The 10,611-nt window shown below is 44.9% G+C and overlaps 1 pseudogene; it reads right to left on the bottom strand.

Moving 5' to 3' along the window:
- Window positions 1–156: 156 nt before the first annotated feature.
- LOC147985140 (uncharacterized) overlaps window positions 157–10,611 on the bottom strand; it is a 41,910-nt pseudogene continuing 31,455 nt past the window's right edge.

Here is a 10,611-nt window from a genome sequence, read left to right as displayed (position 1 = left end):
ACGCCATGAGCTCCCCTGCTACTCCCAGACTCCATGTGACTCCACCTGCAACTGTAGTCTCTTCTCGTCTTCTTCACAGTCAATACTCGAGCAAAAATTAAGTTTCTCATTACTCTACTTTGTGCTCCCAACTTCCGGAGTTTCCGTTCAACGCCATCACAAACCGACCATTGTCTGCATGAAAGTGAACAACTCAGGTATTGGATGCCACATATAAGAGTTACGTGAACTCAACATCACCGCTCTTCCTTGACCGCCTTTTTGAAACTTGAAGGAATTTCACCATTGCCCTGTGTCACCCTGAGTCAAATTCACAGTTGTCTCATCTTTTTTTCCCGGTTAGTCTTTGACATGTCCCACAGCCATAGCACTCTGCCTCCTTCTGTCTTGTCATCCGCACTTTGCCATGTGCACCGAGCACCACAGAATATACGGGCGTGTACTCTCTTAGCTTTTGACAATTTCAGACTCTCTGGCACTTTCTCAGATTCTCCATGGTTAACTCCTATCCATCTTCCGACACTGATAGACCAGTCACCAACTTGAATCCGGTACTCATCAACACTGCTTCAGCACCCCTTGCACAATTTGTCTGACCACATGTCTGACCACCAGTGCCTTGGCCTGTCGCTGTGTCCCGTGCTTACCGCACGCCTCGCCGCTATCACCGCGTCGAGTCTCTGCTGTCCTGGTCGAGTCTCCTAAGGTCGCGAACCCACGCCACTCAACCCGCACAGCAGAGAATCATCGATCATCACCGACCGATGTCGAGTACCACGCCTTCATCAGACCATTGGGCCCCAGTCTGATCCGTGTGTCTCTCGCTATCCCACTGAAATAGGCTTCGACTCTTCATGCATTTACGCCGTAGCCCCTCCATCTGCATAGAGTGAAGTCTTTCGCTAGACTCTAGCTCCACCTTCAACATGACTCCATGGTAGATGATCAGTCCACCCTCACGCCCAGTTGACTTCAAGCTCCTTGTGTACACCACCTTGAATAAACCCTGCATCATAGTCTCGTCGAAGCCGCACAAGCCCTCAGGCCTGCACCACGTATTTCCACGCCCTAGAAGTCGGCCACCATCAGCATCATGCTCCTATGTCGTTGTCGCCGAAATCACCACCGTCTTCTGCTTTGACCAACATTCACGTCAGTCCATCAGACAATCCCATCCGACCCAGCCGAAATTATCTGACTACGGTCATGCTCCACCCTGCGTCGTGTTCGCCTTGCACGTCTGTGCATTGCCTTGACGCCCTGTGTATGCATGATCCTCTTTGTGCAATGCATTCCAGGCTCCCAAATCATCTTTGACGAATTCCCATCCATCACATAATACTTCCATCTTAACTGGCTTAAATTTCTGCAATGACTTCAAGCATCCCTATTGCACCAATAAATCCCGCATCCTTATCTGCCATATCTTGAAGCTTTCGGTCCCGACAAACTTCTGCGCTTCAAATGTAGCGACCAGACCTCAAACGGTCCAATCTCTGTGCTCCGATGTCATCCCTGGATCAGTAATGCTGACACCACACAGTACTTGAAGGATTTATAGCAGAGTAGCAATCACACACTTATTACATCGAGTGTCTCCAAAGATAACTTATTACAATAATCATGGCTTAAGGCCATCTAATAACGATAACAGCGGAAGGCTTGGAAGATAAGTGAGTCCATCAACTCCAACGGCATCACTGAGTATAGAACCACGACCTAAAACTCCTTAATCGTCGTCTGAAAAGTCTGCAACATTAAAGTTGCAGCCCGAAAACGGGTCAGCACATGGAATATGCTGGCAATGTAACACATAGAGAATAATGTAATGAAACAACTATACTATATGCATATTTGGCTGGTGGAAAGCTCTATGGTTACCGTTTTGCGTAAAGCCAATTTTTCCCTACTGCAAAGGAATAAATTTATTTAACTATTATGGTGGTTGTTAAACATTGAGAATGGTTGACAGCATTCTCAATCCCAATTAAACATCATCATTAAACAAACCCAACAAAATTAATCTTTAGAGTAACATGTTGAGATTCACATGACAATCCAGGTACTAGATACTCAAGATGTCCATAACCGGGGACACGGTTAACCATGATTAGTTTATACACTCTGCAGAGGTTTGCGCACTTTTCCCCACAAGACTCGATCGCCTCCGTTTGGTTTCTCGCACTACACGGTGTTTGAGAAACGGATGACCGAGACATAGTCTTTCAGAAGCGCTAGCACCTTACGATGGGTAGACCGTACCACCTACATCCCCTACATCTGCTAGTCTACCATTTAAGAGTTCGCACGACTTAGTCAACTATGCTAGAGCCCATAATAGCTTGTGGCTGCACACGGAAGTTTCTAGCATGAAAAATCTCATGATCCCTTTGAGCCTGGGTGGCGGTCCAAAAGAAAACAGGCAATCCTGGAATACCCAGGTGCCTCAATCCTCCCAGATGTGTGTTTAGGTTGCCACCTTAAGTAAACCATTAATTAACAAAGCTCACATCTGTCATGGATACACTCACCCAATCCACGTCTACTAGCATAGCATAGCAATAATAAGCAAACGTAGAAGTAACTTCCAAAGGTTTGATAATTAGACAGGTAATAGGTACTACCTCAACTACTTCCCAAACCCACAATTTAATTAGATCCTAATCATGCAGTGTGTAAGGAATGATCTAATAAAACTGGGTAGTAGGAGGTATGGTCAAAGTGTTACTTGCCTTGCTGATGATTCGGGAAACCTAGCGATTCGAAGTAACAGGCGGCGCACTCCGGGTACTCTATCGCAAACAAACAAGCATACAATAAGTACTCAGCTAATGCACAGGTAAAACTTGATTAAGAGATCTAACCAGAAAGTTCAACTTAAGAATTCCGATTGGCAAAAAGGAATCGAATCGAACGAAGCAACGAAAGACAAGCGACAAAAGAAACAGGCTTCGTTTACTATTCTGGACGTAGGGCAATTTTTACAGTGGCAAAAACTTGTTTAAGTTGGTTAAACGGAAAGAGGGTTTCGAGATGAACTCCAGGCACTTGAATCGCCTGATTCCGATAAACGAGCGAAAAGATAAACTAAAACGAAAATCGGATCAGAAATCGCGATCAGAAAATCGCGGATTTAATCCGAGAAAAAGAAAAACGACGAACAGTCTAACGAACGAATGTTCGTTAACTGAATCTAAATGAAGAACGCGTTCATTAAAACGAACGAACGAGCGAACACTCGCTAATTAGCATAAACCGGGAAAAAACTGATCTAAAGAAAAATGAAACAAAAACAAAAAACCGACGAAAACTGAAAGTTTTTTTCCGGAAAACCGGCGGCTGGATCGAGGTAAACCTCGGGCGGCAGGACGACGGCGGCGGCTCCAGCGAGGTGGCGGCGGGGGGGGGGGGGTCCGGCGGGGCGGCGGCGGCGGCGTCGGGCGCGGGTGGCGGCGGCGGGGTCCGGCGGGGCGGCGGCGGCGGCGTCGGGCGCGGGTGGCGGCGGCGGGGTCCGGCGGGGCGGCGGCGGGCGGCGGCATCGGCGGCGGCGGGCGGCGTCTAGGGTTTCGGCCCGAGGTGGGCCGGTGGCTTATAAAGGCTGGGTCCGGGGGAGTCCGGGCCTAGCACGACCCGTAGGTCGGTTCGGACGTTTTTTTTAAAAAACTTACGCTCGGAAAAAAAACAAAAGGACTACTAAACGGACTCCAAAAATCCTGAAATAAATTTTCCCCGGCTTCAAAAATGAAGCCACACAGGATGAAAAATTATTTGGGGCCTAAATGCAATTTTGAAAAACGCACATTTTTCCTAAATTCAAATAAAATAGCAAATAAAATCATATAAAATCTTATTTGATTTTTTTATTAAATCCTCAATATTTCTTTATTTTGGGAAAGTCATTTTATTCCCTCTCTCATATTTTTGTAATAGAAATAATTGAAGATAAAATAAATAAAATCAAATGATCCTATTTTCAAAATTTGAGACAACTCAAATATGAAAATAACGAAATCCCCAACTCTCTCCGAGGGTCCTTGAGTTGCGGAAAATTTCTAGGATCAACCAAAATGCAATAAATATGATATGCAATGATGATCTAGTGTATAACATTCCAAATTGAAAATTTGGGATGTTACAAACCTAACCCCCTTAAGATGAATCTCGCCCTCGAGATTCGGGTTGGCTAGAAAATAGGTGAGGGTGGTCCTTCATCAAATCTTCCTCTCGTTCCCAGGTGGCTTCATCCTCCGTGTGGTGGCTCCACTGAACCTTGCAAAACTTGATAACCTTACTGTGGGTGACTCGACTGGCGTACTCTAGAATCTTAACTGGTTTCTCCTCATAGGTCAAATCACTGTCCAACTGAATTGCTTCCAGTGGTACCGTATCTGTCAGCGGTATGTCGGCCATCTCTGCGTGGCACTTCTTCAACTGGGATACATGGAACACGTTGTGAACTCCTGACAATCCTTCGGGCAATTCCAACTTATAGGCAACTTCTCCCATATGCTCCAAAACTTGGTATGGGCCTACAAAACGTGGTGCTAACTTTCCCTTAACTCCAAAGCGCTTAACTCCTCGAAGTGGTGATACTCGAAGATAGACTCGGTCTCCGACTTCGTAAACTGTCTCCTTGCGTTTAGAATCTGCATAACTCTTCTGCCTGGATTGAGCTACCTTCAGCCTGTCACGAATTAATTTCACTTTCTGTTCAGATTCCTTTATCAGATCCGGTCCAAACAACTGGCGATCTCCAACTTCATCCCAGGACAATGGGGTCCTGCACCTCCTTCCGTACAAGGCTTCGAAAGGGGCCATCTTCAACTGGATTGATAGCTGTTGTTGTAAGAGAACTCTGCATATGGCAAATTCTCATCCCAACTAGATCCATAATCTAGCGCACAAGCTCTTAGCATATCCTCCAAAATCTGATTTACTCTCTCGGTCTGTCCATCTGTCTGTGGGTGGAAAGCTGTGCTAAACTCTAGTCTAGTTCCCAAAGTCTCATGCAACTGATTCCAGAACTTTGAGGTAAACTGGGTTCCTCTATCCGATACAATGCTCCTTGGAACTCCATGCAGACATACGATCCTAGTCATGTATATCTTTGCCAACTTTGCACTGGTATAGGTAGTCTTCACTGGAATGAAATGAGCTACCTTTGTCAAACGATCGACTACAACCCATATCGAGTCATAGCTTGAACGTGTTCTGGGCAATCCTGTGATGAAATCCATGCCTAGCTTATCCCACTTCCATTCGGGTATCGGCAATGGTTGTAGCAATCCTGCTGGCTTCTGATGCTCTGCCTTCACTCTCTGACATACATCACAAACTGCTACATACTTAGCAATATCCTTCTTCATTCCGGTCCACCAGAAAATATCCTTCAAATCCAAATACATCTTGGTATTTCCTGGGTGAATCGAGTATGGTGAATCATGGGCCTCTTGTAAAATTAACTTCCTGATCTCCGGATCATTTGGTACATAGACACGGTCTTCAAACCATAAGGTATCGTGCTCATCCTCAGGAAATCCCTTAGCTTTTCCTTTGTTCATTTTCTCCTTAATGGAAGCAATTTCCTTGTCAGTCCTTTGAGCTTCTCTGATCTTATCCATTAAAGTAGACTGAATCTCCAATGCTGCTACATAGCCTCTTGGAACTATTTCCAAACATAGCTCTCGAAGATTTTCGGCTAACTCCCCTGGTAAATCTCCCGTCATTAGGGTGTTGACATGGCTCTTACGGCTTAATGCGTCAGCTACTATGTTAGCCTTTCCGGGGTGATAATGCAATTTCACATCATAATCCTTGATGAGCTCCAACCATCTCCTTTGTATGAGGTTCAACTCCTTCTATGTGAAAATAGACTTCAAACTCTTGTGATCCGTGTACACCTCGCAATGGTTTCCAATCAGAAAATGTCTCCAAGTCTTCAATGCACGCACTACGGCTGCTAACTCCAAATCATGCATGGAATAATTCAACTCATGAGGCTTAAGCTGTCGTGAGGCATATGAAACAACTCTGCCTTCCTGCATAAGCACTGCTCCAAGTCCTCGTCGTGAAGCGTCGCAATACACCTCATAATCCTTGGTCTGGTCCGGTAAAATCAACACGGGTGAGGTAACCAAACGTTTCTTCAAATCCTGAAAACTAGCCTCACATTCCTCCGTCCATATGAACTTGGTATCCTTCTTAAACAACTCCGTCATAGGCTTCGCAATTTTTGAGAAATTCTCAATAAACCCCCGGTAGTATCCTGTGAGTCTAAGAAAACTCCGGATCTCTCCCACGGTGGTTGGTGCTTCCCACTTGGTCACGGTATCAACATTACTGGGATCTACTGCTATACCTTCTCCAGATATAACGTGTCCGAGAAATCCTTTGCAGGCATCCTATATGGTCTCTTTGATATTGGCCCTGTGCCTGGCAAAAGCTCAATCAAAAACTCAATATCTCTATCCGGTGGCATGCCTGGCAACTCTTCTGGAACTACTTCAGGGAAATCCTTCACTACTGGTACTTCCTCCTGCACTACTCCGGTTAAACAATTTACTTGAGTCCTTTTAGGCACATGTCGGGATACATACTTGATCCTTCTCCCTTCTGGAGTGGTAAGCAAAATTGACTTACTAGTGCAATCATGTTTCCTCCATACATCGACAGCCAATCCATACCCAGAATTACATCCAAACCTTGTGAATCCAAAATCCGAGGGAAACACATGCCTACCTATACTCAATGGCACTTGAAAACATCCCTTACTAGCCATATACTCCGCCCCTGGTGAGCTTACTAACATAGGTGTTCTAAGAACTTTGGTGGGCAGGTTATGCTTATCCGCAAATCCCCTTGATATGTATGAATGCGATGCACCAGTATCGAAAAGAACGAGTGCAGTAAATGACTTAACCAAAAACTTACCGATTACTGCATCCGGCTGCTCTTCAACCTCCTCCACGTTAACGTGGTTCACCTGTCCCCTATTGAAAGGGTTCGGCTTCTTCCTAGAGCTTCCATTGCCATTGCCATTCTCAGATTCAGGACATTCATTGGCATAATGTCCAGTCTTCTGGCACTTAAAGCAAATGACTTGGCTCAGGTCTCTTTTGGCTGGGGTTGATGGGTTGGTACGATTCTGGCCGTTGCTTCCTCCATTCCCATTACCATTCTTGGGGCCATTATGATTGTGCGAGCTACCTCCTCCATGGGTATGATGAAAATGTCCTCCCGGTCTAGGGGTAAAACGTGGCTTCTGCTGAGCTCCTGAATTGTACTTCCCTTGTCCATACTTCCTCTTGCGATTCTCAATCTGCTGCTGCTTCCCTTCAATCATAAGAGCACGATCTACCAACTCCTGGTAGTTGTTGAATGTTGCTACCATCAACTGCATGCTCAACTCATCATTCAGTCCTTCCAGAAACTTCTCCTACTTAGCTGCATCCGTAGCAACGTCATCTGGGGCATAACGTTCTAGATTACTGAAGTCCTCCACATACTGGCCAACTGTCTGTCCTCCTTGGCACAAGTTGCTAAACTCACGCTTCTTCATGGCCATAGCTCCTGCCGAAACATGGGCAGTACGGAAAGCCTGCTGGAACTGGTCCCATGTGACAGTGTCAATAGAGAAATGGCTGTGAAATTCTCCCACCAGGATGCTGCGGGTCCGTCAAGCTGATGTGTGGCAAACTTCACCTTTTCTGCATCTATGCATCCGGCTGTGGACAACTCCCTTGCTGTCTTGCGGAGCCAATCATCTGCTACTATAGGCTCGGTGCTACTGGAAAACACCGACGGGTTCAGCCTAAGAAAACGGGCTAAGTGGTCAACATGTGGTGGTGGTGGTGGTGGTGGGTTGTTGTTGTTGTTGTTGTTGTTGTTGTTCCCCTGATTCTGATTCTGGACTAGCAACTGCATCAACGTGTTCTGCTACTGGATCAACTAAGTGAGCTCCGGTGGGAAGGTAAATCCGGAGTCACGTCTCGGAGGCATCTGAGGGTTTAGAAAAGATTAGATTTAAGAATAGAGAGGGGTCTAGAGATAAAACACTACCCATATGCACGTGAGGCAAAAGCAAACAATTCACTTCGTTCAATCAAACAAGGGCATACAATCGATCTAACTATCGCAAAAGTGCTTGGACTAATATATTTACATGGTGGACTACTACTACTGATGGGGTGGTATACTAGAAATATTCTTCGGTTGTAGACTCCATGATATCTGCTCCAGCTTCATCAACATAGTCATCATCGCTATCATCTGGTTCTGAGTCGGTGTCGTCGATGATGATGTAGTCTTCCGAGCGAATCTCCTTGGGTTCTTCATCTTCTTCTACTGGTGTAGGGCCTCCCATAAATATTCTGATCTTCATTGTTAGGTCGGCATTCTTATCCACTAATACTTCGATTTCCTCTTCATAATCTTCACGTGTAGCCTTGAGTTCTTCCTCTAGTTCCTTGATTCTTGTGCTTGCCTTCTGCAGATCTATCATATCTGCGCACATCTGGTTCTCCTGACGTCGGATGTGCTGGTTTAACTCTTGGATAAAAGCTGCAATTGATCTATCCTTTCTGGTGCTGATCATCCCCCAGTGCTCGTCTTGGCGCCCACAAATCTGGTAGATAGTATCCTTGAGATCACTGCAGTAAACTTCTCCAATGCGTCCCATGGCGATGTGAGGTGCCATGCTATTTCCTAGACTCCAGGTTGGTGCATCAAAGGAAAACTCTATGGGCCCAGTGACTGGCATGAACGTCCTTCCTGGAACTTGAACTTGAATCATCCAGCGCTCCTCTTCAGGTAAAGTGGCGTTGTAGGTTCCGGTGAAGCTTGGTACACCTATGTTCAGATATCTGGTGACTTCCTTCAAGTGACGTCCAAAGGGTGTATCTTCATCCGGTTGCGTGAACTTGTTCCTTGCATCTGCCATCCTAAAAGAGTAGAAAAGATGAGGAGTCAGAATGAGAAGAGTGAGTAGTGATCTAGGGCTTTAGCTTAGCGGTCGTGTCCTACAGTCAGTGTGTGCTCTGATACCATCTTGTAGCGACCAGACCTCAAACGGTCCAATCTCTGTGCTCCGGTGTCATCCCTGGATCAGTAATGCTGACACCACACAGTACTTGAAGGATTTATAACAGAGTAGCAATCACACACTTATTACATCATGTGTCTCAAAAGAGAACTTATTACAATAAATATGGCTTAAGGCCATCTAATAACGATAACAGCGGAAGGCTTGGAAGATAAGTGAGTCCATCAACTCCAACAGCATCACTGAGTACAGAACCATGACCTAAAGGCACCTTACTCGTCGTCTGAAAAGTCTGCAACATGAATGTTGCAGCCCGAAACGGGTCAGCACATGGAATATGCTGGCAATGTAACACATAGAGAGCAATGAAGATATAGACTATGCTACATGCATATTTGGTTGGTGGAAAGCTCTATGGTTACAATTTTGTGTAAAGACAATTTTTCCCTACTGCAAAGGAATACATTTTATTTAACTATCATGGTGGTGGTTAAATATTGAGAGTGTAGACACCCTCTCAATCCCAATTAAACATCATCATTAAAACCCAACAAAATTGATTAGAGTAACATGATGAGATTCACATGATAATCCAAGTACCAGATACTCTAATCGGGGACACGACTAACCATGATTAGTTTATACACTCTGTAGAGGTTTGCGCACTTTTCGCCACAAGACTCGATCTCCTCCGTTGGGATTCTCACACTATATGGTGTCTGAGAAATGGATGACCGAGACATAGTCTTTCAGACGCGCTAGCACCTTACGATCGGGTAGAGCGTTACACCTACTTTCCCCTACATCTGCTAGTCTACCACTGTAAGAGTTCGCACAACTTAATCAACTATGCTAGAGCCCATAGTAGCTTGTGGCTACACACGAAAGTTTTTAGTATGAATAATCTCATGATCCCTTTGAGCCTCGGTGGTGGTCCAAAAGAAAAACAGGCAATCGCTGGAATACGCAGGTGCCTCAATCCACCCAGATGTGTGTTTAAGTTGCCACCTTAGATAAACCATTAATTTAACAATCTCACATCTATCATGGATACACTCACCCAATCCACGCCTACTAGCATAGCATGGCATAATAAGCAAACATAGAAGTAACTCCCAAAGGTTTGATAATAAACAGGTAATAGGTACTACCTCATCTACTTCCCAAACCTACAATTTAATTAGATCCTAATCATGCAATGTGTGAGGATTGATCTAATGCAATAAAAATGGGTAATATGAAGTATGATCAAAGTGTTACTTGCTTTGCTGATGATCCACAAAACCTAGCGATTCGAAGTAGCAAGCGGCGCACTCCGGATACTCTATCGCAAACAAAGAAGCATTCAATAATTACTCAACTAATGCATAGGTAAAACTCAAATAAGAGATCTAACCAGAAAGTTCAACTTAAGAACTCCGGTTGGCAAAAGAATCAAATCGAACAAAGCAACGAAAGACAAACGGCAAAAGAAACAGGCTTCATTTACTATTCTGGATGTAGGTAAAATTTTACAGAGGAAAAAACTTGTTTGAGTTGGTTAAACGAAAAGAGGGTTTCAAGATGAAACT

The sequence above is a fragment of the Triticum urartu genome, chromosome 2A (genome assembly GCF_056163025.1).
Source record: "Triticum urartu cultivar PI428250 chromosome 2A, HENAU_Tu73, whole genome shotgun sequence".
NCBI lineage: Eukaryota > Viridiplantae > Streptophyta > Magnoliopsida > Poales > Poaceae > Triticum > Triticum urartu.
Note: the sequence above shows the minus strand (reverse complement) of the source record. Positions and strands in the feature narration are given on the sequence as shown.